Consider the following 27,347-nt stretch of genomic DNA (forward strand, 5'->3'; position numbering starts at 1 on the left):
GGAAGCGGCACAACCTCACACTAAGGAAGGCATGGAACCTCATAAACTGGTGTCTGAGAAGTGAAAACCAGGGAAGGAGAAAAGATCTCAAGAAAAACTAAAAACAGCTGTCCTGCAGAAGCAGTTCCAGTAGAAGAAGATGAAGGAATAAAATTCAGAAAAATCTCCCTGATATTACCTAATAATGCCAAGTTGGGAGTAAAGTTGCTTTCCTACTCTTTCACTCATTTAATTTGCTAATATATATGATACATTTATTCTATTCCAAGTACTATTCATTCAATCCAGAGAATACCAATCTGAATGAATTATCCTTTCTATAGGTAACAATTTTGAAAAAAATTATTATCTCTTTGTAAGTCAAGCATTATAGGCTCTCTGTAGAAAATTTGTAACATTAAGATAAATCAAAAGAGGACTTCCCTGGCAGTCCAGTGGTTAAGACTCCGCACTTCTACTGCAGGGGTCAAAAGTTCCATCCCTGGCCAGGAAACTAAGATCCCATATGCTGAGCCACAGGGCCAAAAAAAAAAAAAAAGATAAATAAAAAGAAAAAATTTCTCAGTGTACAACTCCCCATAATTGTTTGGTCCACATATACATAAATATATATGTTTTACAAAATTTAATCATAATCCGGGCTTCCCTGGTGGCACAGAATCCACCTGCCAATGCAGGGGACACGGGTTCGAGCCCTGGTCTGGGAAGATCCCACATGCCACAGAGCAACTAAGCCTGTGCGCCACAACTACTGGGCCTGTGCTCTAGAGCCCGCAAGACACAACTACTGAAGCCCACGAGCCACAACTACTAAAGCCTGCAAGACACAACTACTGAAGCCTGCACACCTAGAGCCGGTGCTCCGCAACAAGAGATGCCACCACAATGAGAAGCCCGCGCACCGCAAGAAGAGTAGCCCCTGCTCGCCGCAACTAAAGAAAGCCCGTGCACAGTGACGAAGACCCAACACAGCCAAAAATAAATTAATTAATTAAAAATAAATTAATCATAATCTACCCACAGTTTCATGGACAGCTCTTTTTTTTTAAATATTTATTTTATTTATTTATTTGGCTGCGCTGGGTCTTAGTTGCGGCATGCAGGATTTCGTTGTGGCATGTGGGATCTTCGTGTGGCATGCAGGATCTTTAGTTGTGGCATACGAACTCTTAGTTGTGGCATGCGAGATCTAGTCCCTTGACCAGGGATCAAACTGGGGCCCTCTGCATTGGGAGTGCAGATACTTAGCCACTGGACCACCAGGGAAGTCCCCATGGACAGCTCTTTTTAATATATCATGTACCTCTTTCCTTTTCAATAAATATAACTATATTATTACTTAAATGCCTGTGTAACATTCCCCTGTATAAATCCATTTATTTGATCAGTTCTCTATTTTTGGACCTTTAGATTGATTCCAAATAAATATATTTATACAAACATCTCAGATTATTCCATTAAGAAAAATACTTAGGGAAAAAAAAAGCAAAAGAAAAATTCTTAGAAGTGGAATTGGTGAGAAAAGTAAGTGTAAACATGCTTAAGATGTTTAACACACACTGCAAAACCGCACTCTAGAAAGGCTGTACCAAATTACACTTCTGTCCTCACCAACAGTGTAAACTGTCTCTTCCCTCACACCCGAGCCAACCCCCAGTACTAAGATACTTTCTTGACTACTGTGCCCTTACATTTCCGTCATTCTCAAGCTCTTTACCAGACCTGAACTAAGCCTCTTTCCTGAGTTCCTCACTGGCAGCGAGCACCCCTTCCAAGCTGTAGGCTTCCTCCCTCTTCCTTCTAGTCCTAGAAGGTCTGTACTGTTTACTGACAAATCATCTCAGCAATTTTTCAGGTCAGAATGAAAGATTATGAATTCCTGAGTTCTGGTACTTACTAATTGAGACACTCAAACACTAGCCCCAATCCAGACTTGAGACAGACACAAGTCTATTAAATTAAGAAGGTAGTTCCAAGCTTTTCAAATAGCCATCATCACATCACACTCAACATGTGAATTTTTCTTGATTGCTCTTTGACAGAGTTAAACTATTTCCCAGAGCAAGGAGAGAAGTCAGATCACTTGGCCAGTCTATCACTGTTAAGTGGGTACCTATAAGATCCTGTGTTCCAGGTACTACAAAATAAGGTAAGAAGGATAAATTTCTTAAAGAACAAATATCTTAGTCAAAAGAAATTTTTCATTTAACATCAATTATTGAACATCACTTTATGCCAGACCACGTAGAGGCACTTAGGTATAAAGCAGAATAAAAAACATAACCTAGCAAGAGAGACAGAAACAGAATAATAATAATTATAGTTAGTGTTATTATGTTCAATATGAATTATAAAAAAGTATAGAAAATATCCCAAGTAACATGGAAAATATATAGGAGAGAGTACTTCATTGGATCTGTAGGCACCAGAAAAGGCTTCACAGAGAAGGTGACAAATCCACTGAGTCTTGAACAATGAGTAGGAGTCCTTCAAGAAGAGAAGCTTCAGAAAGGCATTCCAGAAAGAAGAAAAACCACAGGAACACAGACCCTGCTACTTCACAGAGAACCCTGGCGCTGCACAAACTGAATCAAGGTAGTTTATTGTTTAAGCCATGAATGGCAATCTGGTACAACAAATCTTTTTCCTAAAGTAATATATAGGATATTCTTAATTTTAAGTTATTCTTGCATAAAAATGTTTTGGTACCTTTTTCCTCCAGTTTTATTGAAATATAATTGACATAAAGCACTGTATAAGTTTAAGCATAATGATTTGACACTACACATACCATGAAATGATTACCACAATAAGTTCAGTGAAAATCCATCATCGAATATAGACACAAAAGAAAAGAAAAACTACGTTTCCTTGTGATGAGAACTCTTAGAATTTATTCTCTTACCACCTTCACATATAGCACACAGCAGTGTTCATTATATTGATCACGTACATTACATCCCTAGCACTTATCTATCTTATAACTGGACATCTGCACATTTTGTCTGCCTTCATCCAATTCCTTCTCCTCCTACCCTCTACCTCTGGTAATCACAGATCTGATCTTTTTCTATGAGTTTGTTTGTTTATTTGTTGAAGTGTAATTGACCTCAACACTGTGTTAGTTCCTGGTGCACAACACAGTGATTCAATATTTCTGTACATTTCAGAATGGTCCCCATGATAAGTCTAGTTACCATCTGTCATCATACAAAGATATTACATACTCTTTGTAATATGTTACTCTTTGAATATATTACTATACTCTCCATGCTGTACATGTTATCCCCACAACTCATTTATTTTGTAATTTGGAGGGTTTTTTTAAATTTTTATTTTATATTGGAAAATAGTTGATTTACAATGTTGTGTTAGTTTCAGGTGTACAGCAAAGTGACTTAGTAATACATATACATATATCTACTCTTTTTCAGATTCTTTTCCCATAAAGATTATTACAGAGTATTGAATAGAGTTCCCTCTGCTATACAGTTGGTCCTTGTTGATTATCTATTTTATATATAGTAGTATATATATGTCAATACCAACCTCCTAATTTATCCCTCCCTCACCTTTCCCCTTTGGTAATCATAAATTTGTTTTTTAAGTCTGTGAGTCTGTTTCTGTTTTGTAAATAAGTTCATTTAGATCATTTTTTAGATTCCACATATAAGTGGTATGATAGGATATTTGTCTTTCTCTTTCTGACTTACTTCACTCTGTATGACATTCTCCAGGTCCATCTATATCTTTACAAATGACCCAATTTCATTCCTTTTTATGGAGGAGTAATATTCCATGGTATATATGTACCACATCTTCTTTATCCATTCATCTGTCAATGGGCATTTAGGTTGCTTCCATGACCTGGCTATTGTAAATAATGCTGCAATGAACATTGGGGTACATCCATTTTTTTTTTTTTTTTTTTTTTTTTTGCGGTACGCGGGCCTCTCACTGTTGTGGCCTCTTCCGTTGCGGAGCACAGGCTCTGGATGTGCAGTCTCAGCGGCCATGGCTCACAGGCCCAGCCGCTCCACGGCATGTGGGGTCTTCCTGGACCAGGGCACGAACCTACGTCCCCTGCATTGGCAGGCGGACTCTCAACCACTGCGTCACCAGGGAAGCCCTTCTGCCCATTTTTTGATTGGGTTGTTTGTTTTTTTAATATTGAGCTGCATGAGCTGTTTATATATTTTGCAGATTAATCCTTTGTCCATTGATTTGTTTGCAAATATTTTCTCCCACTCTAAGAGTTGTATTTTCATCTTGTTTATAGTTTCCTTTGCTGTGCGAAAGCTTTTAAGTTTCATTACGTCCCATTTGTTTATTTTTCTTTTTATTTTCATTACTCTAGGAAGTGGATCCAAAAAGAGATTGCTGTGATTTATGTCAAAGAGTGTCCTGCCTGTTTTCCTCTAAGAGTTTCATAGTATCCAGTTTTACATTTAGGTCTTTAATTCATTTTGAGTTTATTTTTGTGTATGGTGTTAGAGAGTGTTCTAATTTCATTCTTTTACATGGTGCTATCCAGTTTTCCCAGCACCACTTACTGAAGAAACTGTCTTTTCTCGCTTGTATATTCTTGCCTCCTTTGTCATCAATTAATTGACCATAGGTTCATGTATTTCTGGACTTTCTATCCCGTTCCATTCATCTATAAGTCTGTCTTTGTGCCAGTGCCATACTGTTTTGATTTACTTTTCTGAAGTCAGGGAGCCTAATTCCTCCAGCTCCATTTTTATTTCTCAAGATAGCTTTGCCTATTCAGGGTCTTTTGTGGAAGTTAATTTTCCTCGTCTATTCTTTTGTACTTGTTTCCAATTTTCTAATAGCAAGAAGTAGCAAACAGTAAAAGTAAATACACAAAAATATTAAGTAAAAAAATTAAAAAGCCAAAGCAAGCACTAAATCTAGTGCTTGCTTTCTTATAAATAAATCCTTATGGTTTAATGTTTTAGCATATTTTCTATGAATAAGACTGTCTATGGATCCAATGATGAAGTAAAATATAAAACTATTTCATATTAAAAAAAAATTAGGAAAAGGATGACTGACTCTAGGTAATCAGCTACCTGCACTCGTTTGAGAACCAGAGGATTCCTAGATGGATGAATGGTGAAAATTTGGGAGATAAAACTACAAAGGTAAGGTATGAGGCAGTACTTGAAAAGTTCTAGTAAGTCATGCTGAGAAATTGTGCTTTATGACACAAAGAAATAACATATCAATTGTGTGAGGGACTTCTTTGTGTTTGTTATTTTACAGACAACAAAACCCCTGCAGATAATAGCATAAAGGATGAGTTTGCGCGAGAAGAGATTGAAAGTTACTGTAGTTATGCAGGAAAAAAACAGAACCAAAGCAGATAAGTTGGGAGAGACAGACATAAATAATGAAAATTATATACTGTCATCACATACTAATTAGATGGTTTCTGGCAAATCTAAAACAACTAGAGTCTTTGACATTAAAGAAGAGCGATCAGTTATGGCCGACAGGTACATGAAAAAGTGCTCAACATCACTAATCATCAGGGAAATGTAAATCAAAACCAAAATGAGATATCACCTCACACCTGTTAGGATGGGTATTATCAAAAAAGACAAAGATAAATGTTATCAAGGATGTGTAGAAAAGAGAAATTTCGTACACTCTTGTGGGAATGTAAATTGGTGCAGCCACCATGGAAAACAGTACAGATTTTCCTCAAAAAACTAAAAACAGAACTACCATATGATCTAGGAATTCCACTTCCGGGTATTTATCTGAAGGAATTGAAATCAGGATCTCAAAGAGATATCTGCGCTCCCATGCACTGCAGCATTTTTCACAATAGCCAAGATATGGAAACAACGTAAATGTCCATGGATAAAGAAAATGTAGTATTTACAGTCAATGTAATACTATTCAGCCTTATATAAAGGAAATCCTACCATTTGCAACAATGTAAATAAACCTGGAGGACATTACACTAAGTGAAATAAGCCAGAGACAGAAGAATGAATACATGATTCTACTTATATGAAGAATCTAAAATAGTCAGACTCATAGAAGCAGAGAATAGAATGGTGGTTACACCAGGGGCTGGGAGAAGGGGGAAATGGGGCAATGTTGGTTCAAGAAGACAAAGTTTCAGTTATGCAAGATGAGTAAGTCCTAGAGATCTACTACTGTACAGCATAGTGCCTATAGTTAACAATACCGTATTATATACTTATGAATTTGTTGAGAGTGTAATCTAATGTTGTGTTCTTAGGAGGGAGGGGTGAAGGAAGAGAGGAAGGGAGGAAGGAAGAGGGGAAGGGAAGAAAGGAGGGAGGAAGAGGAAGCTTTTGGAGGCGATGGATACATTTACGGCACTGACTGTGGTGATGGTCTCAAAAGTGTATGCTTATCTCCAAACCCACCAAGTTGCATACATTAAATATATTCAGCTTTTGTATGTCACAAGAAATGTTTTATACACAAAAGGAGTAAGGAAATCTCTGCCAAAATTAAATCCATAATTGCTATCTTTCTTTTTTGTCTTTCTCACTCAGAAAATCATAGGACGTCAAAGGTAGAAGGAACCTCATTCTGAGGTGCTCAAACTTCAGTGCACATGCTTGGTCAGCTTGTTAAAAGGAAGATATCTGAGTCCCATCCCCAGAGGTTCCCATCCTGTAGGCCTGTGTGGAGTCCAGGAATCTCGACTTTTAACAAGCCACCCTAGTAATTCGGATACATACCCAAGGAACATATTCCGAGAATCACTGATCTGGTACAAGCCCCTCGACCGCCAGATGAGAAAGCTGAGGCCAGGACAACAAAAGTCATGAATCTAACCTCAGGAAGTTCCAGAATTCAAACCCTAGGTTCCCAATTCCCAGTAATCTTTACACTACACATCTCTTACTGCCCCAAACAACCCAAAGTCAGTGTGGGCCAACTAGATGAAAATGGAATAACCAATCTGTAAGAGACACAGGGTCAAATTCTGAAAGCAAGAACTTTTGGGGAGTGGCTTTGGTCTCATGCAGGCAGGTGACAGCACACTCACCTCAGCAGTAGACCCTTCTCAAAGCGTGTTCACATTCTGCTAGGCTGTTCATAGCCATTCTTCTTTCCATGCCTTGGGCAGCACTTGGTTGGCCCATTCCAACAATGAGCTCAGAAAATTGCAAATACTCCGAACCCCAGGTATCAGCCATGTCACATAACTTAAACTCTTAAGAATAAGAAACTGGTGGGAAATATTTTGCAAAACAGCATTTGACCGTTAGAGCTGTGGGGCTGAAAGATGCTAAAACTGCAGCTAACTACTTACAATTCACAACCTCCTTATGCCTCCGTTTCTTCACGTATCAAAAGGCCATAATGAGACCTTTCCTAGACACCTCAGAGACATGCTGTAGGAAGCAGGTAGCTGTGAAACTGCTTTTACAAGTTTTAAAAGGACTATACGAAAAGGTAAAATCCTTTCTTGTCTACTTCAGCTGCCACTATTGGATACTTTGAGAGGTCCAGGCACAAGGAGAAGCATCTGGAAGAAATTTGCTTTTGGCTGGGCTTTGAAAGGAGAAGTGATTACTGATGGAGTGACGGTGAGGATAAAGAAAATAAGGTGGACAGAAGCAGAGACCACAGGGTGGGCAGTCTGATAAGACTGCTGACAGAAATTAACTTTTTTTTTTTTTTTTTTTTTTACTCCTATAGGCTCTTGGCCTTCATAAGGCAGAATGTACCAAGAAAGTAAGACACAGAGGAAAAACCTTTTTTCTCTAATTCCGGCTACTTACTAAAAGCTATCTATAAGATAATATTTCATTTTTAAAACATTGTATTTAAAATTAGGTATAGCTTGATTGTTAAAGGTTTTAATGTGAGGAGGTGTGTGGATATTAAAGGGAGTTTCTCAGCTATTGCATCTCTTGACTCCAGCATTTCAAATTAACAAACCTTATGCTGCATTCATGTTTTCACTCTATAAAATACACATGACTTGTTTTTCTCCTATCTAAACAGGCCAAGTCAACTTTCATCAAGTCATCATCAAACAGCATTTTATTAAGCCACCACCTGTGCACATCATATAACACTGCAGTGAGTTAAGGAGCCTGAGTGAAGAAAGGACAAGTTCACATCGCAGCTAATTCCCAAAAGTAGGGAGAGTTTTGAAAAGCATCCACTTGTTAAGCTTTGGCACAGTTTCAATAAGATGATGGAAACTGAACTAGACCTTACTGGTCATCTAATTCAAGCATCTGTTCTTTTATTTTAACATCTTTATTGGAGTATAATTGCTTTACAATGGTGTGTTAGTTTCTGCTTTATAACAAACTGAATCAGTTATACATATACATATGTCCCCATATGTCTTCCCTCTTGCATCTCCCTCCCTCCCACCCTTCCTATCCCACCCCTCTAGGTGGTCACAAAGCACCGAGATGATCTCCCTGTGCTATGTGGCTGCTTCCCACTAGCTATCTATTTGACATTTGGTAGTGTATATATGTCCATGCCACTCTCGCACTTTGTCCCACCTTACCCTTCCCCCTCCCCGTGTCCTCAAGACCATTCTCTAGCAGGTCTGCATCTTTATTCCCGTCTTGCCCCTAGATTCATGACCACTTTTTTATTTTTTTTAGATTCCATATATATGTGTTAGCATACAGTATTTGTTTTTCTCTTTCTGACTTACTTCAGTCTGTATGACAGACTCTATGTCCATCCACCTCACTACAAACAATTCAGTTTCGTTTCTTTTTATGGTTGAGTAATATGTCATTGTATATATGCGCCACATCTTCTTTATCCATTCATCTGTCGATGGACACTTAGGTTGCTTCCATGTCCTGGCTATTGTAAATAGAGCTGCAATGAACATTGTGGTACATGACTCTTTTTGAATTATGGTTTCCTCAGGGTATATGCCCAGTAGTGGGATTGCTGGGTCGTATGGTAGTTCTACTTTTAGTTTTTTAAGGAACCTCCATACTGTTCTGCACAGTGGCTGTATCAATTTACATTCCCACCAACAGTGCAAGAGGGTTCCCTTTCCTCCACACCCTCTCCAGCATTTACTGTTTGTAGATTTTTTAATGATGGCCATTCTGACTGGTGTGAGATGATATCTCATTGTAGTTTTAATTCGCACTTCTCTAATGATTAATGATGTTAAGCATTCTTTCATGTGTTTGTTGGCAATCTGTATATCTTCTTTGGAGAAATGTCTATTTACGTCTTCTGCCCATTTCTGGATTGGGTTGTTTGTTTTTTTGATATTGAGCTGCATGAGCTGCTTGTAAATTTTGGAGATTAATCCTTGGTCAGTTGCTTTGATTGCAAATATTTTCTCCCATCTGGGAGTTGTCTTTTCATCTTGTTCATGGTTTCCTTTGCTGTGTAAAAGCTTTTAAGTTTCATTAGCTCCCATTTGCTTATTTTTGCTTTTATTTCCATTTCTCTAGAAGGTGGGTCAAAAAGGATCTTGCTGTGATTTATGTCATAGAGTGTTCTGCCTATGTTTTCCTCTAAGAGTTTGATAGTGTCTGGCCTTACATTTAGGTCTTTAATCCATTTTGAGTTTATTTTTGTGTATGGTGTTAGGGAGTGTTCTAATTTCATTCTTTTATGTGTAGCTGTCCAGTTTTCCCAGCACCACTTATTGAAGAGGTTATCTTTTCTCCATTATATATTCTTGCCTCCTTTATCAAAGATAAGGTGACCATATGTGTGTGGGTTTACTTCTGGGCTTTTTATCCTGTTCCATTGGTCGATCTTTCTGTTTTTGTGCCAGTACCATACTGTCTTGATTACTGTAGCTTTGTAGTATAGTCTGAAGTCAGGGAGCCTGATTCCTCCAGCTCTGTTTTTCGTTCTCAATATTGCTTTGGCTATTTGGAGTCTTTTGTGTTTCCATACAAATTGTGAAATTTTTTGTTCTAGTTCTGTGAAAAATGTCAGTGGTCGTTTGATAGGGATAGCACTGAATCTGTAGATTGCTTTGGGTAGTAGAGTCCTTTTCACAGTGTTGATTCTTCCAATCCAAGAATATGGTATATCTCTCCATCTATTTGTATCATCTTTAATTTCTGTCATCAGTGTCTTATAATTTTCTGCATACATGTCTTGTCTCCTTAGGTAGGTTTATTCCTAGGTATTTTATTCTTTTTGTTGCAATGGTAAATGGGAGAGTTTTCTTAATTTCACTTTCAGATTTTGCATCATTAGTGTATAGGAATGCCAGAGATTTCTGTACATTAAGTTTGTATCCTGCTACTTTACCAAATTCATTGATTAGATCTAGTAGTTTCTGGTAGAGTCTTTAGGATTCTCTACGTATAGTATCATGTCATCTGCAGTGACAGCTTTACTTCTTCTTTTCCAGTTTGGATTCATTTTATTTCTTTTTCTTCTTTTTCTTCTCTGATTGCTGTGGCTAAAACTTCCAAAACTATGTTGAATAAGAGTGGTGAGAGTGGCAACCTTGTCTTGTTCCTGATCTTAGTGGAAATGCTTTCAGTTTTTCAACTGAGGATGATGTTGGCTGTGGGTTTGTCATATATGGCCTTTATTATGTTGAGGAAAGTTCCCTCTATGCCTACTTTCTGCTGGGCTTTTATCATAAATGGGTGTTGAATTTTGTCAAAAGCTTTCTCTGCATCTATTGAGATGATCATATGGTTTTTCTCCTTCAGCTTGTTAATATGGTGTATCACGTTGATTGATTTGCGTATATTGAAGAATCCTTGCATTCCTGGGGTAAACCCCAGTTGATCATGGTGTAAGATCCTTCTAATGTGCTGTTGGATTCTGTTTGCTAGCATTTTGTTGAGGATTTTTGCATCTATGTTAATCAGTGATATTGGCCTGTATTTTTCTTTCTTTGTGACAATCTTTGTCTGGTTTTGGTACCAGGTGGCCTTGTAGAATGAGTTTGGGAGTGTTCCCCCCTCTGCTATATTTTGGAAGAGTTTGAGAAGGAAAGGTGTTAGCTCTTCTCTAAATGTTTGATAGAATTTGCCTGTGAAGCCATCTGGTCCTGGGCTTTTGTTTGTTGGAAGATTTTTAATCACAGTTTCAATTTCAGTGCTTGTGATTGGTCTGTTCATATTTTCTATTTCTTCCTGGTTCAGTCTTGGAAGGTTGTGCATTTCTAAGAATTTGTCCATTTCTTCCAGGTTGTCCATTTTATTGGCATATAGTTGCTTGTAGTAATCTCTCATGATCCTTTGTATTTGTGCAATGTCAGTTGTTACTTCTCCTTTTTCATTTCTAATTCTATTGATTTGAGTCTTCTCCCTTTTTTTCTTGATAAGTCTGGCTAATGGTTTATCAAATTTTTTTATCTTCTCAGCAAGCATCTGTTCTAAAGTACAACTTCTCACTCAAAGTAAAACACCCACTGCCATAGCCTTAATTTATGACTACCCTCTCTCTGCTTGGAAATGTCCAAAAATGGGATGCTTACCACCCCAAATGATAGGCTGTTATACTTTTTATCAATTTTAATTAAAATAATGTTCTTTTATTTGCTGTTTACCTGTTCACCTCCCTGCAATATACCTTAATGAAAAAAGCAAGAGTTTTAGAGTCATACAGGATTGAGTACAATCCCCAATTCTGCCAATTACCAGTTGTTTGACCTTGAGTATCTTCTTTAAGCTCTCTGATCCTCGATTTCCTCACCTATAAAATGAAAACAATAACCGCCTACCTTAGTGGTTTGTTGTGTGAAGTAAACTGTGTATGTGAAAAGTAAATTATATGTGAAAAGTGTTTAGCACTGTACATGGCACTTAACAGCTGCTCAGTGAACAAAGTATTATTCCACTCATTTGTTCTAGCTCTGTCATTTGCTGCTAATGTTTTGATTCCTCTTTTATATGCATATAAGAGTTGTTTAAACATATGATGATGGTGAACTTCTTCTTTCCTAACACTGGTCCTTAACCATCTCCAGTTCCTGCCTTGTGTTCTGTTGCCATTTAATCCCAGTCACTACCCTGTTGGGGTCATAGGGATAGTCCAACATAATGGGTTATAGGTAGGGGATCGGGTTATTTAGTGACTTGGAACATCTTTCAACCAAAGGATATGATACAATCCAGATAAACACTTCAAACCATGACAAGACGGAAGAAATAAATTTAAATACAGGCATAACTCATTTTATTTTACTTCGCTTTACTGCACCTCACAGATACTATATTTTTCAAAATTGAAGGTTACTCTGCATTAAGTAAACTCTATCAGTGCCATTTTTCCAATAGCGTTTACTCACATCATGTCTCTGTGTCACATTTTGTTAATTCTGATAATATTTCAAACTTTTTGATTATTATTTGTTACGGTGATCTGTGATCAGTGACCTTTGATGCTACTGTTATAATTGTTTTGGGGCACCACAAACTGCACCCACTTAAGATGGCAAACTGACTCAATAAATGTTGTGTGTGTTCTCACCGCTCCAGACTCTCTCCCTTTCCTTGGGCCTCCTTATTCCCTAAGACAAAACAATATTGAAATTAGGCAAATTAATAGTCCTACAATGGCCTTTAAGCACTCGTTCAAGTAAAAGGAAGAGTTGCACATCTCTCACTGTAAATCAAAAGCTAGAAACGATTATTATGCTTAATGAGGAAGACACATCAAAAGCGAAGAGAGGTCAAAAGCTAGGCCTCTTGCACCAGTTAGCCAAGTTGTGAATGAATGCAAAGGAAAAGTTCTTGAAAGAAACTAAAAGTGCTACTCCAGTGAACATACCAATGATAAGAAAGTGAAATAGCCTTATTGCCCATATGAAGCAAGTTTGAGTGACCTAGATAGAAGATAGTATCAGCCACAACATTACCTTAAGCCAAAGCCTAATATAAAGCAAGGTCCTAACTCTCTTCAATTCTGTGAAGGCTGAGGAAGGTGAGGAAGCTGCAGAAGAAAAGTTTGAAGCTAGCAGAAGTTGGTTCTTGAGCTTTATGGAAAGAAGCCGTCTCCATAACATAAAAATACCATGTGAAGCAGCTAGTGCTGATGTAGAAGCCGCAGAAGTTAGCTAGAAGATCTAACTAAGATCATTCGTGAAGGTGGCTACGCTAAACAACAGATTTTTAATGCAGATGAAACAGCCTTCTATCGGAAAAAGATGCCATCTGGGACTTGCATAGCTAGAGAAGAGAAGTCAATGCCTAATTTAAAAGCTTCAAAGGACAGGCTGACTCTCTTATTAGGGTCTAATGAAGCTAGTGACTTGAAGTTGAATGAAGTTTAAATGACCATTTCAAAAATCCTAAGGCCCTTAAGAATTATGCTAAATCTATACTGCCTGTGCTCCTTAAATGGAACAATAAAGCCTGGATGACAGCACATCTGTTCACAACATGGTTTACTGAATATTTTAAGCCCACTGTTGAGACCTACTGCTCAGAAAAAAAGATTCCTTTCAAAATATTACTGTTCATTGACAATGCACCTGGTTACCCAAGAGCTCTTTTGGAGATGTATAATAAGATTAATGTTGTTTTCATGTCTGCTAGCACAACATCCATGCTGCAGCCCATGGATTGAGGAGTCATTTCCACTTCCAAGTCTTAACTACTTAAGAAATATATTGTAAAGTTATAGCTGCCATGGGTAGTAATTCCTCTGGTGGATCTAAGCAAAGTAAATTGAAAACCTTCTGGAAATGATTACCATTCTAGATGACATTAAGAACATTCGTGATTCATGGGAAGAGGTCAAAATATCAACATTCACAGGAATTTGGAAGAAGTTGATTCCAATCCTCATGGAATGACTTTGAGGGGCTCAAGACTTCAGTGGAGGAAGTAACTGCAGATGTGGTGGAAATAGCAAGAGAATTAGAATTAAAAGTGGAACCTGAAGATGTGAATAAATTGTTGCAATCTCATGATAAAACTTTCACAGATGAGAAGTTGCTTCTTATGGATGAGCAAAGAAAGTGGTTTCTTGAGATGGAATCTGTTCCTCGTGAAGATACTGTGAAGATTGTTGAAACGACAACAAAGAATTTAGACTGTTACATCCACTAAGTTGATAAAGCAGCAGCAGGGTTTGACAGGATCAACTCCAGTTTTGAAAGAACTTCTACTGTGGGTAAAATGCTATCAAACAGCCTTGTATTTTACAGAGAAATCGTTCCTGAAAGGAAGTATCAATCAATGCAGCAAACTTCACTGTTGTCGTATTTTAAGAAATCCCACAGCCTCCCCAGCCTTCAGTAACCACCACCCTGATCAGTCAGCAGCCACCAACACTGAAGCAAGACCCTACATCAGCAAAAACATTACAACCTGATGAAGGCTCAGATGATGGTTAACATTATTTAGCAACAGAGTAATTTTTAATTAAGGTAGATACATTGTTTTTGGAGATATAATGCTATTATTGAACACTTAACAGACTATAGTATAGTGTAAACCTAACTTCTATATGCACTGGAAAGCCAAAAATTTCATGTGACTTGCTTTATTGTGATATTTGCTTTGTTGCAGTGGTCTGGAACAGAACCTGAAATATCTCCAAGGTATGCCTGTATAACGTTAATCACAATCAATGTAAATGGACTTTACTGTCTGGTTAAAAGACAAATATTGTCAGACTGGAGTAAAAAATAAAATACAACTCTAAGTTATTTGGGAGGGACACACCTAAAGCTTAACACACATAAATTTAATGTAAAGTTTATGAAAAAGATATATCAAAAAACACTAATTAAAAAAAATTGGTAAAGCTGTATCAATATCAGACAAAATCGATTTAAAGGCAAAAGGATTATTGATATGAAGAGAATCATTACCAAAAATGCTCAGTTCACTAGGAATATATAACAATTTTACATGTATATGCACTTAATTACATGGATTCAAAAGTATATAGAGCAAAAAAAAATGTCTGAACTACAGAGAAATGGGCAAATCCTCATAATAATGGAAGATTTTAACATACCTCCTCAGTAACTGACATATCAAGCAAAAACAACAACAAAATCAGTAATGATATAAAAATCTGAACAACACAACGAACTTGATCTACTGTGTACGTATGAGACAATACATTCAACAACTTGAGAATACACATTCTCTTCAAGCACACATGGTTATAAAAATTAACCACATTCCGGGCCATAAAATAGATCTCAACAAATTTCAGATTCTCTTATCTCACATACTATGTTATCTGAAAGCAAATAGTTAAATTAAAAATCAGTAGCAAGAAGAACTATAAAAGGAAATTACATATTTGAAATCCAAAAACACCCTTCTAAATTACCCAGTGGTTATAGAAGAATTAAAATTAGAAAATACATAGAACTGAACGATAACAGAAATACTACTGATCAAAACACATGAAGTGCAGCGACAGACATTCATAAGTTTGGAATAGTGTAGAATGTACTTAAATGAGATTTTAGAAAGCAGAAACCATAAAGGAAAAGATCAGTTAATTTACTATGTCAAAATTAATCATCTTGATTCATAGAAAGACCATAGAATGACTGAGGAGGAAAAAAGCCACAAACTGGGAGAAAATAGTAGCAATACAAATACCATCAAAAGCATTAGGACCTAGAATACAGAAGAATCTCAAAGAACAAAAGAGGAAAAGATGAACAATCCAACAGAAAAATGTGAAAAGTCACTTCATAGAAAGGGAAACAGGAATGGTGAATTAAAAGATGTTCACCTTCATTAGGAATTAGGAAATTGTAAATTTAAATCACAAGATACCATTCACATCATAATACTGGCAAACACACAAAAGTTTGATAATAAGTATGGGAGATAACATGGAACAAAAGAAGAAATCCTACACTCTGGAAAACAATTTGGAATTATATGGTAAATCTGAACATGCACATACCTATAACTCCCTTTCTGGCATGGACAACTGAGCAGTGTTACTGAACCAGTACCACTGCATACAGCCGTCTGTGCCTTGTAATTAGTACCTCTTAGAGGTACACAGTATCCCTACATGTAAAAACATACAGAGCAAGCCTGTCAGTGACAACTACTGAACTGGAGAACACCAGAGAAGACTTGGGGAGAAAAATCATCAGTTTATATTTCAACATTTTTCACAGAGAATACAGTCTAGTTAAAATTAAACCTTAAGCTCACAATTCTATACTCTCCTTACTCGGAAATTTTGTCTACGAATAATATAGTCACTAGCTACATTTAGCTACTGAGCACTTGAAATATGGCTACTGCAAACTGAGACGTGCTGTAATTGCAATCTACCTCCTAGATTTCAAAGACTAAGTACAGAGAAGAAAAAGAGAGTATGAAATACCTCACTAATTATTTATATTGATTACATGTTGAAATAATATTTTTACATTGGATTAAATAAAATATATTACTAAAAATGTATTTCACCTGTCTCTTTTTATTTTTATTTTTTAATGTGGCTACTACAAAATTCAAACTTAGTATGGAGCTCACATGCTATTTCTATTGAACGGGGCTGTTCTCAGAACTATCTGAACCACGTATTCATTATTATCCATGTCTTCATTAAGTAATGATGGATTGAAAAAGTTCATTGTTAAAACTGGTGAAAGGGAAATAAAAATGTGCCTCACACTGAAAAGTCAGGACCATAATAAAGGAAGTCATTTGTTAACTGCATGCAAAGTGAGGAACTGAAATCCCTGTACTCCGCAAATGTCACCTCTTCACCAACACAGAGAATAGTCACAAGTGCACAGACATTGAGACGTCACCAATGTCTTATCTTTGGTAGGAATGGAAGGGACTTTTAAATGTCCTGGCAATGAGGAGGTATAACAAAAAGGGAGTTTAGTGATATTAAGCTGAAACTTAAGTCCTGTCTTTAAAATAGGTTTGAAACAGAAGCCTTGTGCAGAGATTTGAAGAAGTCTATATAAAAGACTCTGTACACCACTCTGCCCCAGCCAACAAATCTGTACCTGAAATTCTGAAAATGCCTTTGTTAACAGATAGATGCATTAGTTGGGGTTCACAGGGGACTTCTTTTCAAAGGTATATACTCATAGCGCGATAAAACAATGAGTCCTACCATTGATCTCACATAGAACTTGATCTGAGCTATCTTCATCAGATTCTTTCCTCAGACAACTCACTAACACTGAGGCATTAAAAAAATATTTTTTTCTGGAAGGAGGAATGCTAAAAAAAACATTGCCTTGCAGGGGGTGCTCTCACTGGGACACTTTGGGCAAGTGAACTCTGACAGCAGAGCCACATGGGGGCCCTGCTCAGAACCTGGATGTGAGTGGAGGTGTGCCAGACAGCACGGGGATACAGGAGGATAACATGAGAAGAGGCCGCCGTAGAGACAGCAACACATTTTGCCAGAAACTGCCTTGATTTCAATTTCAAATCACCAAAAGATTTTATTGCCCCAAATAAGCATTTTCCACTTTTTACTTCTTGGAAGTGTTTTTTGTCATCTGTTTGTTAAGAACGGAAATAAAAAATACAACTACTATGTTAAAGTGGGTTAGCAACCAAACTTACATATTTTGGATAATAACATGTCAATAAGATAATTCAAAAAAAAAAAATTTTAGGGGACTTTCCCTGGCAGTCCAGTGGTTAAGACTATGCGCTTCCACTGCAGCTAGCACGAGTTCGATCCCTGGTCGGGGAACTAAGATCCCACGTGCCGCGTGGCACGGCCATAAATAAATAAATTAATTAATTAAATTAACCATTCTTAAAAAAAAAATTTAACATACTAAAGATAATCCACAGTGAGCCCACCGAACATCCTAATTGGCTCAAACACCGATTTTAATAGGGTGCTATTCCTCCATTTATCCAGATGCCAGAAAGAAAAGGTTCTTCACTGTGAACGCTGAGGAAACCAAAAAGCATTTTTCATTCTGTAGAGGTCGGGGGTGTGCAAAGAACATGATGTGGAAATTGATGTCAGCTTGTGAAAGATAAACAGGAAATACCACCTACGGCCATGTTGAGACTTGAGAAACACTAGTTCAGTGTCATTGAGATAGGGCCAAACCCAAATGAGTTCTTCCTTTAACAGATTTTAGACACTTTTGATTTGTGTATTCTACTCAACGTTATTCAATTACAGATCATCTAACTCTGTAATTCCCCAAGCCTCTGACTTCTCTGTCATCTCCCTGAACGCGTCCGGTCGTTTCACTACTTACCAAAGTCTGGCTGGGAAGAATGAGGGCGAGGAGGAAGCTAAATTCGTATCAGTCAATTACACTTCTTAGCAACACTGTAAAATATTCACAAAGGAAAAAGTGAGGTGTCTATATGACCTGGGAGTTTTGTTTAACCACACTGGAATACCAAAATGGGAGAGAATATGTTCGTGTTTTTACATACCTGCTTCAAATTCCACTGTTCTTTTAACAAAAATATTTTCATCAAAAAATGCTCCCTCGGGCTTCCCTGGTGGCGCAGTGGTTGAGAGTCCGCCTGCCGATGCAGGGGACACGGGTTCGTGCCCCGGTCTGGGAAGATCCCACATGCCGCGGAGCGGCTGGGCCCGTGAGCCATGGCCGCTGAGCCTGCGCGTACGGAGCCTGTGCTCCGCAACGGGAGAGGCCACAACAGTGAGAGGCCCGCGTACCGCAAAAAAAAAAAAAATGTTCCCTCGGGCTTCCCTGGTGGCGCAGTGGTTGAGAGTCCGCCTGCCGATGCAGGAGACACGGGTTTGTGCCCCGGTCCGGGAAGATCCCACATGCCGCGGAGCGGCTGAGCCCGGAAGCCACGGCCGCTGAGCCTGCGCGTCCGGAGCCTGTGCTCCGCAACGGGAGGGGCCACAACAGTGAGAGGCCGCATACCGTAAAAAAAAAAAAAAAAAAAAAAAAAAATGCTCCCTCATCCATGAACCTGCACCTCTGTCTGGTCCACAGAGATCTCCTTCCCACATCAAACCTCCCAACCCCCGGCCCATCCACGACCACTATTTACAGACCCTCATGCCATTTTCATTCTCACGAAAACAGGTTTGTGCCTGATTCCCTCTCCACTGAATATCTCAGTTCATTCACGTTACAGAGTATTTCCTGAGACATTTCATGGAAGCTCCTGGCTTCTCCTTCGTCATTCAACAAGGAACAACTCCTCCCCCACCCCATCTGGTCCCGTGATGCTACAAGTCAATCAAGAAGTTTGGACCCATCATATGTAGAGGGAATCCGTGTTCATCCTACAGTACAAGTACAATACAAAGGTAACTGAAAGTTCCCAGATTAAACCAAACCATCAATCCCACGCCAGAACAGACCTGAAAGCTTATGGTGGATTCCAGGAAAGCCTGCAGTATCCAAGGAGCCAACCTGTATTAAGAGTACACTAGCTTATATCCAACGTTCGTTTCCGTTAACAAGTTGTGAGACAGGTATTATCTCTAACTAAGAGATAAAGGAACTGAGGCTCAGAGAGTTTAGCTATAGTTGTCCAAAGTCACACAGTTAATAAGTGACAGAGACACGGTTCAAATCAAGGTCTAGATGGTTAAAATCCAGTAAACTCTAGATCAGTGATTTTTTTGAACAGTCTTCCTCTTTGGAGCTTAGTTCTAGGCAGATGCTGCTATAAGAAGGAAGTGAGAGTTTGGAAAAAATTAGTAATGCAAGTGGTAAATGGTGCCCAATGAGCAAGGTTTCAGAACTATCTTAGATGAAGAACCTCCACTTTTATCTTTTTTATGCATTGGAATTCCATAAAGTTTAATGGAGGTAGGGAGGACAATTGAATGTCTTTTCTTTTTTTAAAGTTAATGTATATACAGTTTATTGCTCTAGGTCAGTAGGTCTCAAACGTAGATGCACATTAGAATCACCTGGGGAGCCTTTAAAACGCCTGTTGCCATGGCCACATCTGAGACAAATTACATCAGAATTTCTGAGGGTGGGACCCAGGCATCAGTAGTTTTGTAAAGCTTCCCGCGTGATACCATTCAAGTTTCAGATCCCCTGCTCCAGGTTAGGAATGCTAAGGATTGAGTCGTTTTCTAAAACCTTTAAGATTAGAAAGATTTTACAGGCCCTCTGACAACCACCAGTCTTTTGGGGGAAGGAGAAAAGAGATGAGCTGGACCAGCTCACTGTTTCCCTCCCTGTACTAAGCTTTCTTCTTTGGCTGTGTTCATCTTCCCAAGTCTAATATCCTAATGTCTGTCATCAGCTTCTCCCAAGACACTTGGTCCTCTGCAGTTGTCTATTCCAAATTTGGTTTCTTGCTGCCCCCAAGAGAGATGAGTTGACTTCAGGAGAGGAGAAGAAACTCAAGCTTTCAGGCCACTGGTAATTTTCTATGGCCTTCTCATAGCTTTAGTTTCCTTTCATCTTCCCGTCTCTTCGTTTTAACTTGTTCTATTCAGGATATGTTATTTAAAATATATGTCCAGTAGGGTCATTATATCCTCAAGCTCTGTGCTAGCCTAGCAAAGAGAAAAAATTAGCTGATTCCTTCTGAAAGGACTATGGTCCTGAGTGTTCACATGCGTCTGTCAGCTCTGACAGGGGGCAAGACACGGGAACATGGAACACTGCCACTGCCTTTGTGTTTATCCTCCTCATTATCCAAGGCCCTCTGTGTACAGGGTCTCCCAACTGCTGACAATCTCCAGACCCGAGGCCATTTTCAATATCAAATAAAGCATCAAAACTCATCCTGAAATATCAGACAAATTCAGGAGATGAGACATGGTATAAGCCAACTGGCTTGTCTCTTCCACAAGTCAATGTCCTGTGTTCACACAAACACACACATACACACAAAAGCAAGGATGAGGAAAGACTGTTCTAAGCGCAAAGAAGCTGAAGAGACATAAGAATGAAGTGAAAGGCACTGGCCCTGATTAGATCCTGAACTGAACAAACCAACTACAAAAGATACTTTGGAGACAAATGGGAAATTTGAATATGGATCAAGTATTAGATGATATTAAGGAATTTCAGCTCATTTTAATAAGAGCAATAATAGTATATGGTACTGCAGGAAATAGTCATATTTTTAGAGAAATATGTAGGGATGATATAACACTAGCAATAAAACAAAAATGATGAAGCAAATATGGCAAAATGTTGACAATTATTAAATCCAGATGATGTGTATATATTCAGTATTATATGCTAACTACTTTGTTTGAAGTTTTTCATAATAAAAAATAATTTTTTTAATTCTCATCCCTGAAAAATAGGCACAGCTAGAAAATACTCTTTCCTATAATGAAGACTTCCATAGGAAAATGCTCAGGAGATGTGAAACCAGGATGTCCAAATCTACAAGGTGTGTAAGGCAGCCATAGGATGAGGGTCTACACTATGCCCAATACAACTCTCTCCACCCTTTTACCCACCCTGCATGGGAAAAGTGTTGTCTCAAGGTGCACACGCATGGCTTCACACCTAACAAGGAATCACACAGAGCTCTCTAGCATACTCAGAGTTCCATGGAGGTCCACCCCAGCTCCGTCAGCTGTAAGACTCCCTGTCATTTCCCAGATTTCTTGGAAGCCACTGGTTTCCACTGGTTATTTAAATTTGTGTGACGGGTATTACATCTGTTGTGATGCAAACGTTCTCCCTATATGTAGGTAATCTAGGTGCTGATTCCATCCACAAATGACATAATACATCCAACAGGACACGCGCTTTGAGTTCCTTTTTTGCCTAGTGATGAAGGATTTCTCACTCTCTAATCTGATTTTTCTTGAGCCTGAAACCATACATTTGCCAGACAGGCTGAGCCAGGAGTCCCTCCTTCGGCTTAGTTAACAGACATGTATGGGGATCAAACATATGACCCTGTGCTCTGATGAACTCCACTAGCTCAATCTCAGGGACCACATCTATAATCCCACACCTGGAAGACCAGCACAGCTGGCTCAGAAAATATTTCTGATACTGACTCAAGAAGAGAGAAAACTCTGTGATTTATAAAGTGCTTTCTCGGTTTCCCAAGATGATACTGACCACATCTACCCTCAGAACGTGTCAAATAATCCCAAGGAAGGCAAAGGTTTTCTGTTTCAAGGCTATGCCCAAAATGCTCAAAAGCCTAAAATCCACAAATCAAAAGGTAGAGAAAATTCTAAGACGGTTAAACACCTTTTTTTATAAATAAAAAAACGGACTGCTCTTTAGCCTATCAATCTATTAGGATAAAAGGAGGGAAAATCCAATTTCTAATTACACTGGAGTCACCTGACTCACATTAGAGCACAATGAAGCAGAGAAACCCTAAAGGGCAAAGAGTCACTGAATAATAAAATGCTGGCCTCGGGCTTACATGGTGGCGCAGCAGTTGAGAGTCCGCCTGCCGATGCAGGGGACACGGGTTCATGCCCCGGTCCGGGAAGATCCCACATGCCGCGGAGCGGCTGGGTCCGTGAGCCATGGCCGCTGAGCCTGCGCGTCCGGAGCCTGTGCTCCACGACGGGAGAGGCCACAACAGTGAGAGGCCCGCGTACCACAAAAAAAAAAAAAAAAAATGCTGGCCTCTTTTACTTTTTCAACATAATGTATCCTTCCATATAACATTTCTCTTCTACTAAAAGTATCAAAACAAGTCAGGCCTCCCAAGCACCAGCATTTGGTAAAAGTACTTAAGACAAGCAGTAAGGCTAAGTGCTCAGACATTGTCCTGCCTATTCTCAGTTCCAGATGACTGGGAAGTCAAGGTTAACATGACAGCCATTTCAATGAACTATTACCCCAAGAGGCAGGTGACACCCGGGTAGGAACAGCAGATAGGGGCTGAGACCAGGCAGTAGCCAAAGCACAGGGCAGATAAGCCAACCTTTGAGGCAGAGGTGACAAATGAGTGATCTGTGGGCTGCATCCAGGTCAGATATATTTTGTTTGGCCTGCACAGTGTTTTTCCAAATATCAGAACAATTAGCGACATTAAAAGGTCAGGAGATTTCATATAAAAATCTGGATTTCTATTTTTTTTCTGGAAAAATCAGAAGACATGGGAGCAGCCCCATGAGAAGTGGCTAACCGGTCATTAGGTCACCATAGTCCCGCTTCTCCTGATGGTGTCACACGAATCCTGGGTCACTCATTAGTGTTCCCATCCTGGATCAAATAAGCATTTGAATGTGTCATCCCTGGTTCAAGGAGCCCTCAGCTGCCAAAGGTGAGAAAAGACCAGGTATCTGGAAGGCAGTGAGTCTGTGAGTTACCTTTTTACAACACTTAGCTGCAAGTTAGGGGTCTTTTGAAGCCGGAAAACTAGGTGAGATGTTAAAGAACTGTTAGGACTCAAGGAGCTAGAAAAATCAAGACAGCAGCACCACAGAACACAGCAGTGAGACTAACTCTGAACAGGCACTAACAGTGTTTTTATACCTATGTCAGAAGCAGGACCTGCTAACCAGACCAATTCAAAATTCTGTCCTGGAGATGCCATAAACAGTGGTTTTCACTCTTCAAGGATACTACAAAGGTGCCCATATAGGGCGGGAGGGATGGGGTAATAAAACAGGGACCAAGTAGATAGGGATCCAGCGCTAGCCCTCTTAAACCACAGCTGCTCCCTTTATGTGTTTTATAAATTGAGCGTCCTCCTAAGATTTCGTTTGTTGGAAAGACTTCATTGCTTATAACAAACAGAATGAGGGGAGGAGAATTTCAAAGCCACCAGTCTAAATAACACTCAACTAAGAGGATAAGTTTTCAGTCTACAGATCTTCCTCAACTTCCTCAGCTTGGGTTTAGGTCCTGATAAACCCATCGTAAACTGAAAATATCTTAAGTCAAAAATGCATTTAATATACCTAATCTACTAAACTCATAGCTTAGCCTAATCTACCTTAAAGGTGCTCAGAACACTTACATTAGCCCAGAGTTGGGCAGAATCATCCAACACAAAGCCTATTTTATACTAAAGTGTTGAATAACTCATGTAACTTATTGAATACTATACTGAAGGTGAAAAACAGAATGGTTGTCTGGGAACAGAATGACTGTAAGAATATCAATTGTCTATCCTTGTGGTTAGTTACATGGCTGACTGAAAGCTGCCCATGCTACCGCTGCCCAGCATCACCAGAAAATATTTTCCACATATCGCTAACCTGGGAAAAGATCAAAATTCAAAACTGAGTGTATGGTTTCTACTGAATACATATTGCTTTCACACTACTGTAAAGTCAAAAAATCATAAGTGGAACCACCATAAGCTGGGACGTACACATAAGGATTAATAAAACAATCCCCTGTGTCAGGGAGATCATTCGGGTCATTTAAAACACTGCTGTATTTCATTTAATATGCATGACTGGCATATTCTTGGACAATTGTGTCAATTGAATATTTTTAAATAAAATCAATTTTTAAAAACCATTAGATCCTGATTTTAAAAGAAAGTGATTGAATTATTTACTTTAAAAAAGATACGGACTATCTGTAAAGAATGGGCATGGCTGTGTTTCAATAAAACTTTATTTACAAAACAGCCAGCCAGCCAAATCTGGCTGCAGTTTGTCAACCCCTGCTATAGACATTTAAACTTTTCTTTTATGATCTCTGGATACATAGCCTGAAGAAGTGAAGATTAAGGAACCACAATAGCTATTCTGTATATCTGAAGAGCAGTCAAATGAAAAAGGAAATAAGCATGATCTGTTTATCTATTCATTCAACAAATAAATATTAACAGAATGCCTGTTCATGCACCAGGCATTTTATAAGCATTGTGGATACAGCACCAGACAAGACGGATCAAATTCCCGCCTTTATACAGCATATTTCCTAAGGGAGTAAAGAGGAAAAATAGAACTGTGAAAATAATTACACTAAGCTAGTGTATGAAGCATAAAGAAGGGGTTCTGTCCTGGTACAAGGATCTCGCGCTTCTCAAAAGTTCACTTTATACCACTTTGCTTTTACAAAAGACCTACATTAATACCGGTTTTTGCTAACCAAAAGAAATTCAAAGAGGAATTTCACTTTTACGACAAAAGGCAAAACGCAAAGGTTCAGCGTTTGTTTCGCAGCAAACTGTTACAGAGGCAGCACGCACCCCAAGCAGCGCACGCGGAGCAGTGAGTGGCAGCGCCAAGCTCCTTCCGTGGGAACTGCACTCAGCATCTCAGCATCAAGCCGCCATAGCTCTGAACCGTGTCTGTGAGCATGTGTGCTTTATCTCAATTTACTTTGTGCATCTGTTAGCAAGATACGCTGTAACTGCCTTTTCGCTTTAAGTCATTTTGGCTTCATAGGTTTCATAGGAATGCTCTACTTTCAGATAGCAGGAAACCTATATTGGCCTTCCAGAAAAAGATAATTCTGTCCTGCAACCTAAAGGAAGAGCAAGAGTTAGCCAAGTAAGGTGGGAAGTCAGGGATGTGGGGATTCCAGACACAGGAAAATAAACGTACAAAGGCAAGTGACACCAGTGCACAATTGACAACTGGAAAAGATCAGTGTGCCACATACGAGCGTTCAAGATAGGGCAACAAAACCCAAAGGTGGAGAGGAAGCTAGGGGATGAGTCAAAGAGGGAGGACCATGAGTCACTTTAGAGATTCTGAACTTTATCCTAAGGGTAACAGAATTCCTAAGAAGGGTTTCCAACAGTGAAATTACAGAAGAGACTGGTGTTTTAGAAAGCTCCCTCTAGAAGTTGTATGGGGGCTGAAAGTAAGGAGACCAGGAGACTAGTTAAAATGCTATTGTTTTAATCCTAGGGCAATGATTATCACCTGTACTAGCTATGGATGGGGACTAAAAGAGGTAGAGGAAGGATTTCTGCTTCCAATAGAAGTCAGAGAGACTGGAGTTACTGGTACAGGACTAACCCTCCCACCATTGCCATAGAACCATAAAACTGAATAAGGGCAACAATTTTCAGACATTGGAAAAGAAGCAGTGCAAGCCTGCAACCTCTGAGAGAAGAAAAATTTGCAAGGTGACCCCAACTGTCCAGCTCTTTGCCTAGGAACAACTTAACCAAAAACAGCAAAGTCAGCTAGAATCCAAGCAGAGCACAGCAGGCTCACCGAATTGAGAAAACAGAGTTCTGAATTTGAAGAGTTGGAATCTGCAAGGCAGGGCACTAGAGAGAAGGAAGCTGTATAACAAGGGGCCCTGGAAGTCCATGTGGTGTCCCTGCAAGTCCTTAGCTGAGGGCTGGACTGTACAGCCCCAGGTGAGACTACCTAAAGCTTCCCAGAGAGTGGCTGCCATAGGTTTGAAAAAGAAACAAAAAAACTAGAGTTTGAGCCTTGGTGTAAGACACTGGCATTCTGCACAGCCCGAGAGGAAAAATCTCATTATCACCTCATAAATCCCCTGGGCATCCAGCAGAAACACCAAAAAGGCTTCACCTTACGAATAGGGACCACACCCTCTGACATGTACGCTCAACAAGGATGATATCACCAAAAGGGTGAAAATTAATTCTGGGAGGGGAGAGGGAGTGAAAAACATCTTAGATATTACACAGCTCATAAGCAGGTATATAGTTATATCTGTGGTATTAAAACTTCACAAGGGGAGTGGAGAAGTGGGGGCAGGGTCAAAGATGGGGGGAAGGAGTGAAAATGTCTAAAAAGTCTCCTTGACGGGCAATAATTTTAAAAAGATTGAGAACACTGCCTTAGAGTACAGACTACTCTAGACCTTCCCAAGAAAAGCCTAAAACTAAACCTTAACAAGATCTTCAAAGGAAACAGAGTTTATAAATGAAGTCCCAGTAAGTTAGAGAGGCTTAGGTAAACACATAGAGCTTTCCAAAGAACCATTCTAGCAAAGCATATCCAAGCTTATCCAAGTTCAAGGTGATCAAGTGACTTCTAAAAAAAACACTGCAACTGCCTTCAAAAAAGAAAAAATACTCCTCAGAGGAAGATATTTTCAGAGGAAGATAACAGACCACATAATATCTAAAATGTATCACCTGCAATATCTAGCATACAATCAAAAATTGCTAGATCTGCAAAGAAAAAGGAAAATGTGGTCCATAGTTAAGAAAAGAGTAATCAATAGAAACTGACCCCAAGACGGCCCAGGTGTTGGATTCATCAAAAACTTGTAAATAATTATTATAAATGTGTTCAAGAAATTAAACGAAAATATATATGCTCAGAGAATTCAAGAAAAAAAATATGGTTTTCATTATTAAACAAATGAGACTATAAGTAGAGGAATGGAAACTATTAAAAACTTTTACATCCTAGGACTGAAAAGTATAGTTACTAAAACGAAAAAAGTAGAGAAACCTGAGAGATATTTTAGGAGTTGTATATTTTAGGATATCTAATAGTGGTGAACAGAGAGGCAGGACTCTGAAAAATTTTGCTCAGACAACTGTGTGGGTGGTAGCACCATTTCTTGAGATAGTAACACCATAGGAAAA

General features: G+C 38.9%; 1 protein-coding gene across 11 annotated transcripts in view; it reads right to left on the reverse strand.

Moving 5' to 3' along the window:
- Positions 1–27,347, reverse strand: part of CPQ (carboxypeptidase Q) — a 487,312-nt gene that overhangs the window by 385,886 nt on the left and 74,079 nt on the right. For 2 of the 11 annotated variants that reach the window (XM_079901124.1, XM_079901126.1), the window contains exons 1-2: positions 18,354–18,951; positions 18,170–18,243 (exon numbers count right to left, since the gene is read on the reverse strand). The exons of 5 other annotated variants lie outside the window; for them this stretch is intronic. The gene's annotated coding sequence lies outside the window, so the exon portion shown is untranslated. Of the gene's footprint in view, positions 1–13,674; positions 13,731–18,169; positions 18,244–18,353; positions 18,952–27,347 lie in introns of those variants that run through there. 4 more of the 11 variants (XM_079901128.1, XM_079901125.1, XM_079901123.1 and 1 more) reach the window with 3 other exon arrangements.

Source organism: Stenella coeruleoalba, assembly GCF_951394435.1.
Source record: "Stenella coeruleoalba genome assembly, chromosome: 17".
Classification (NCBI taxonomy): domain Eukaryota; kingdom Metazoa; phylum Chordata; class Mammalia; order Artiodactyla; family Delphinidae; genus Stenella; species Stenella coeruleoalba.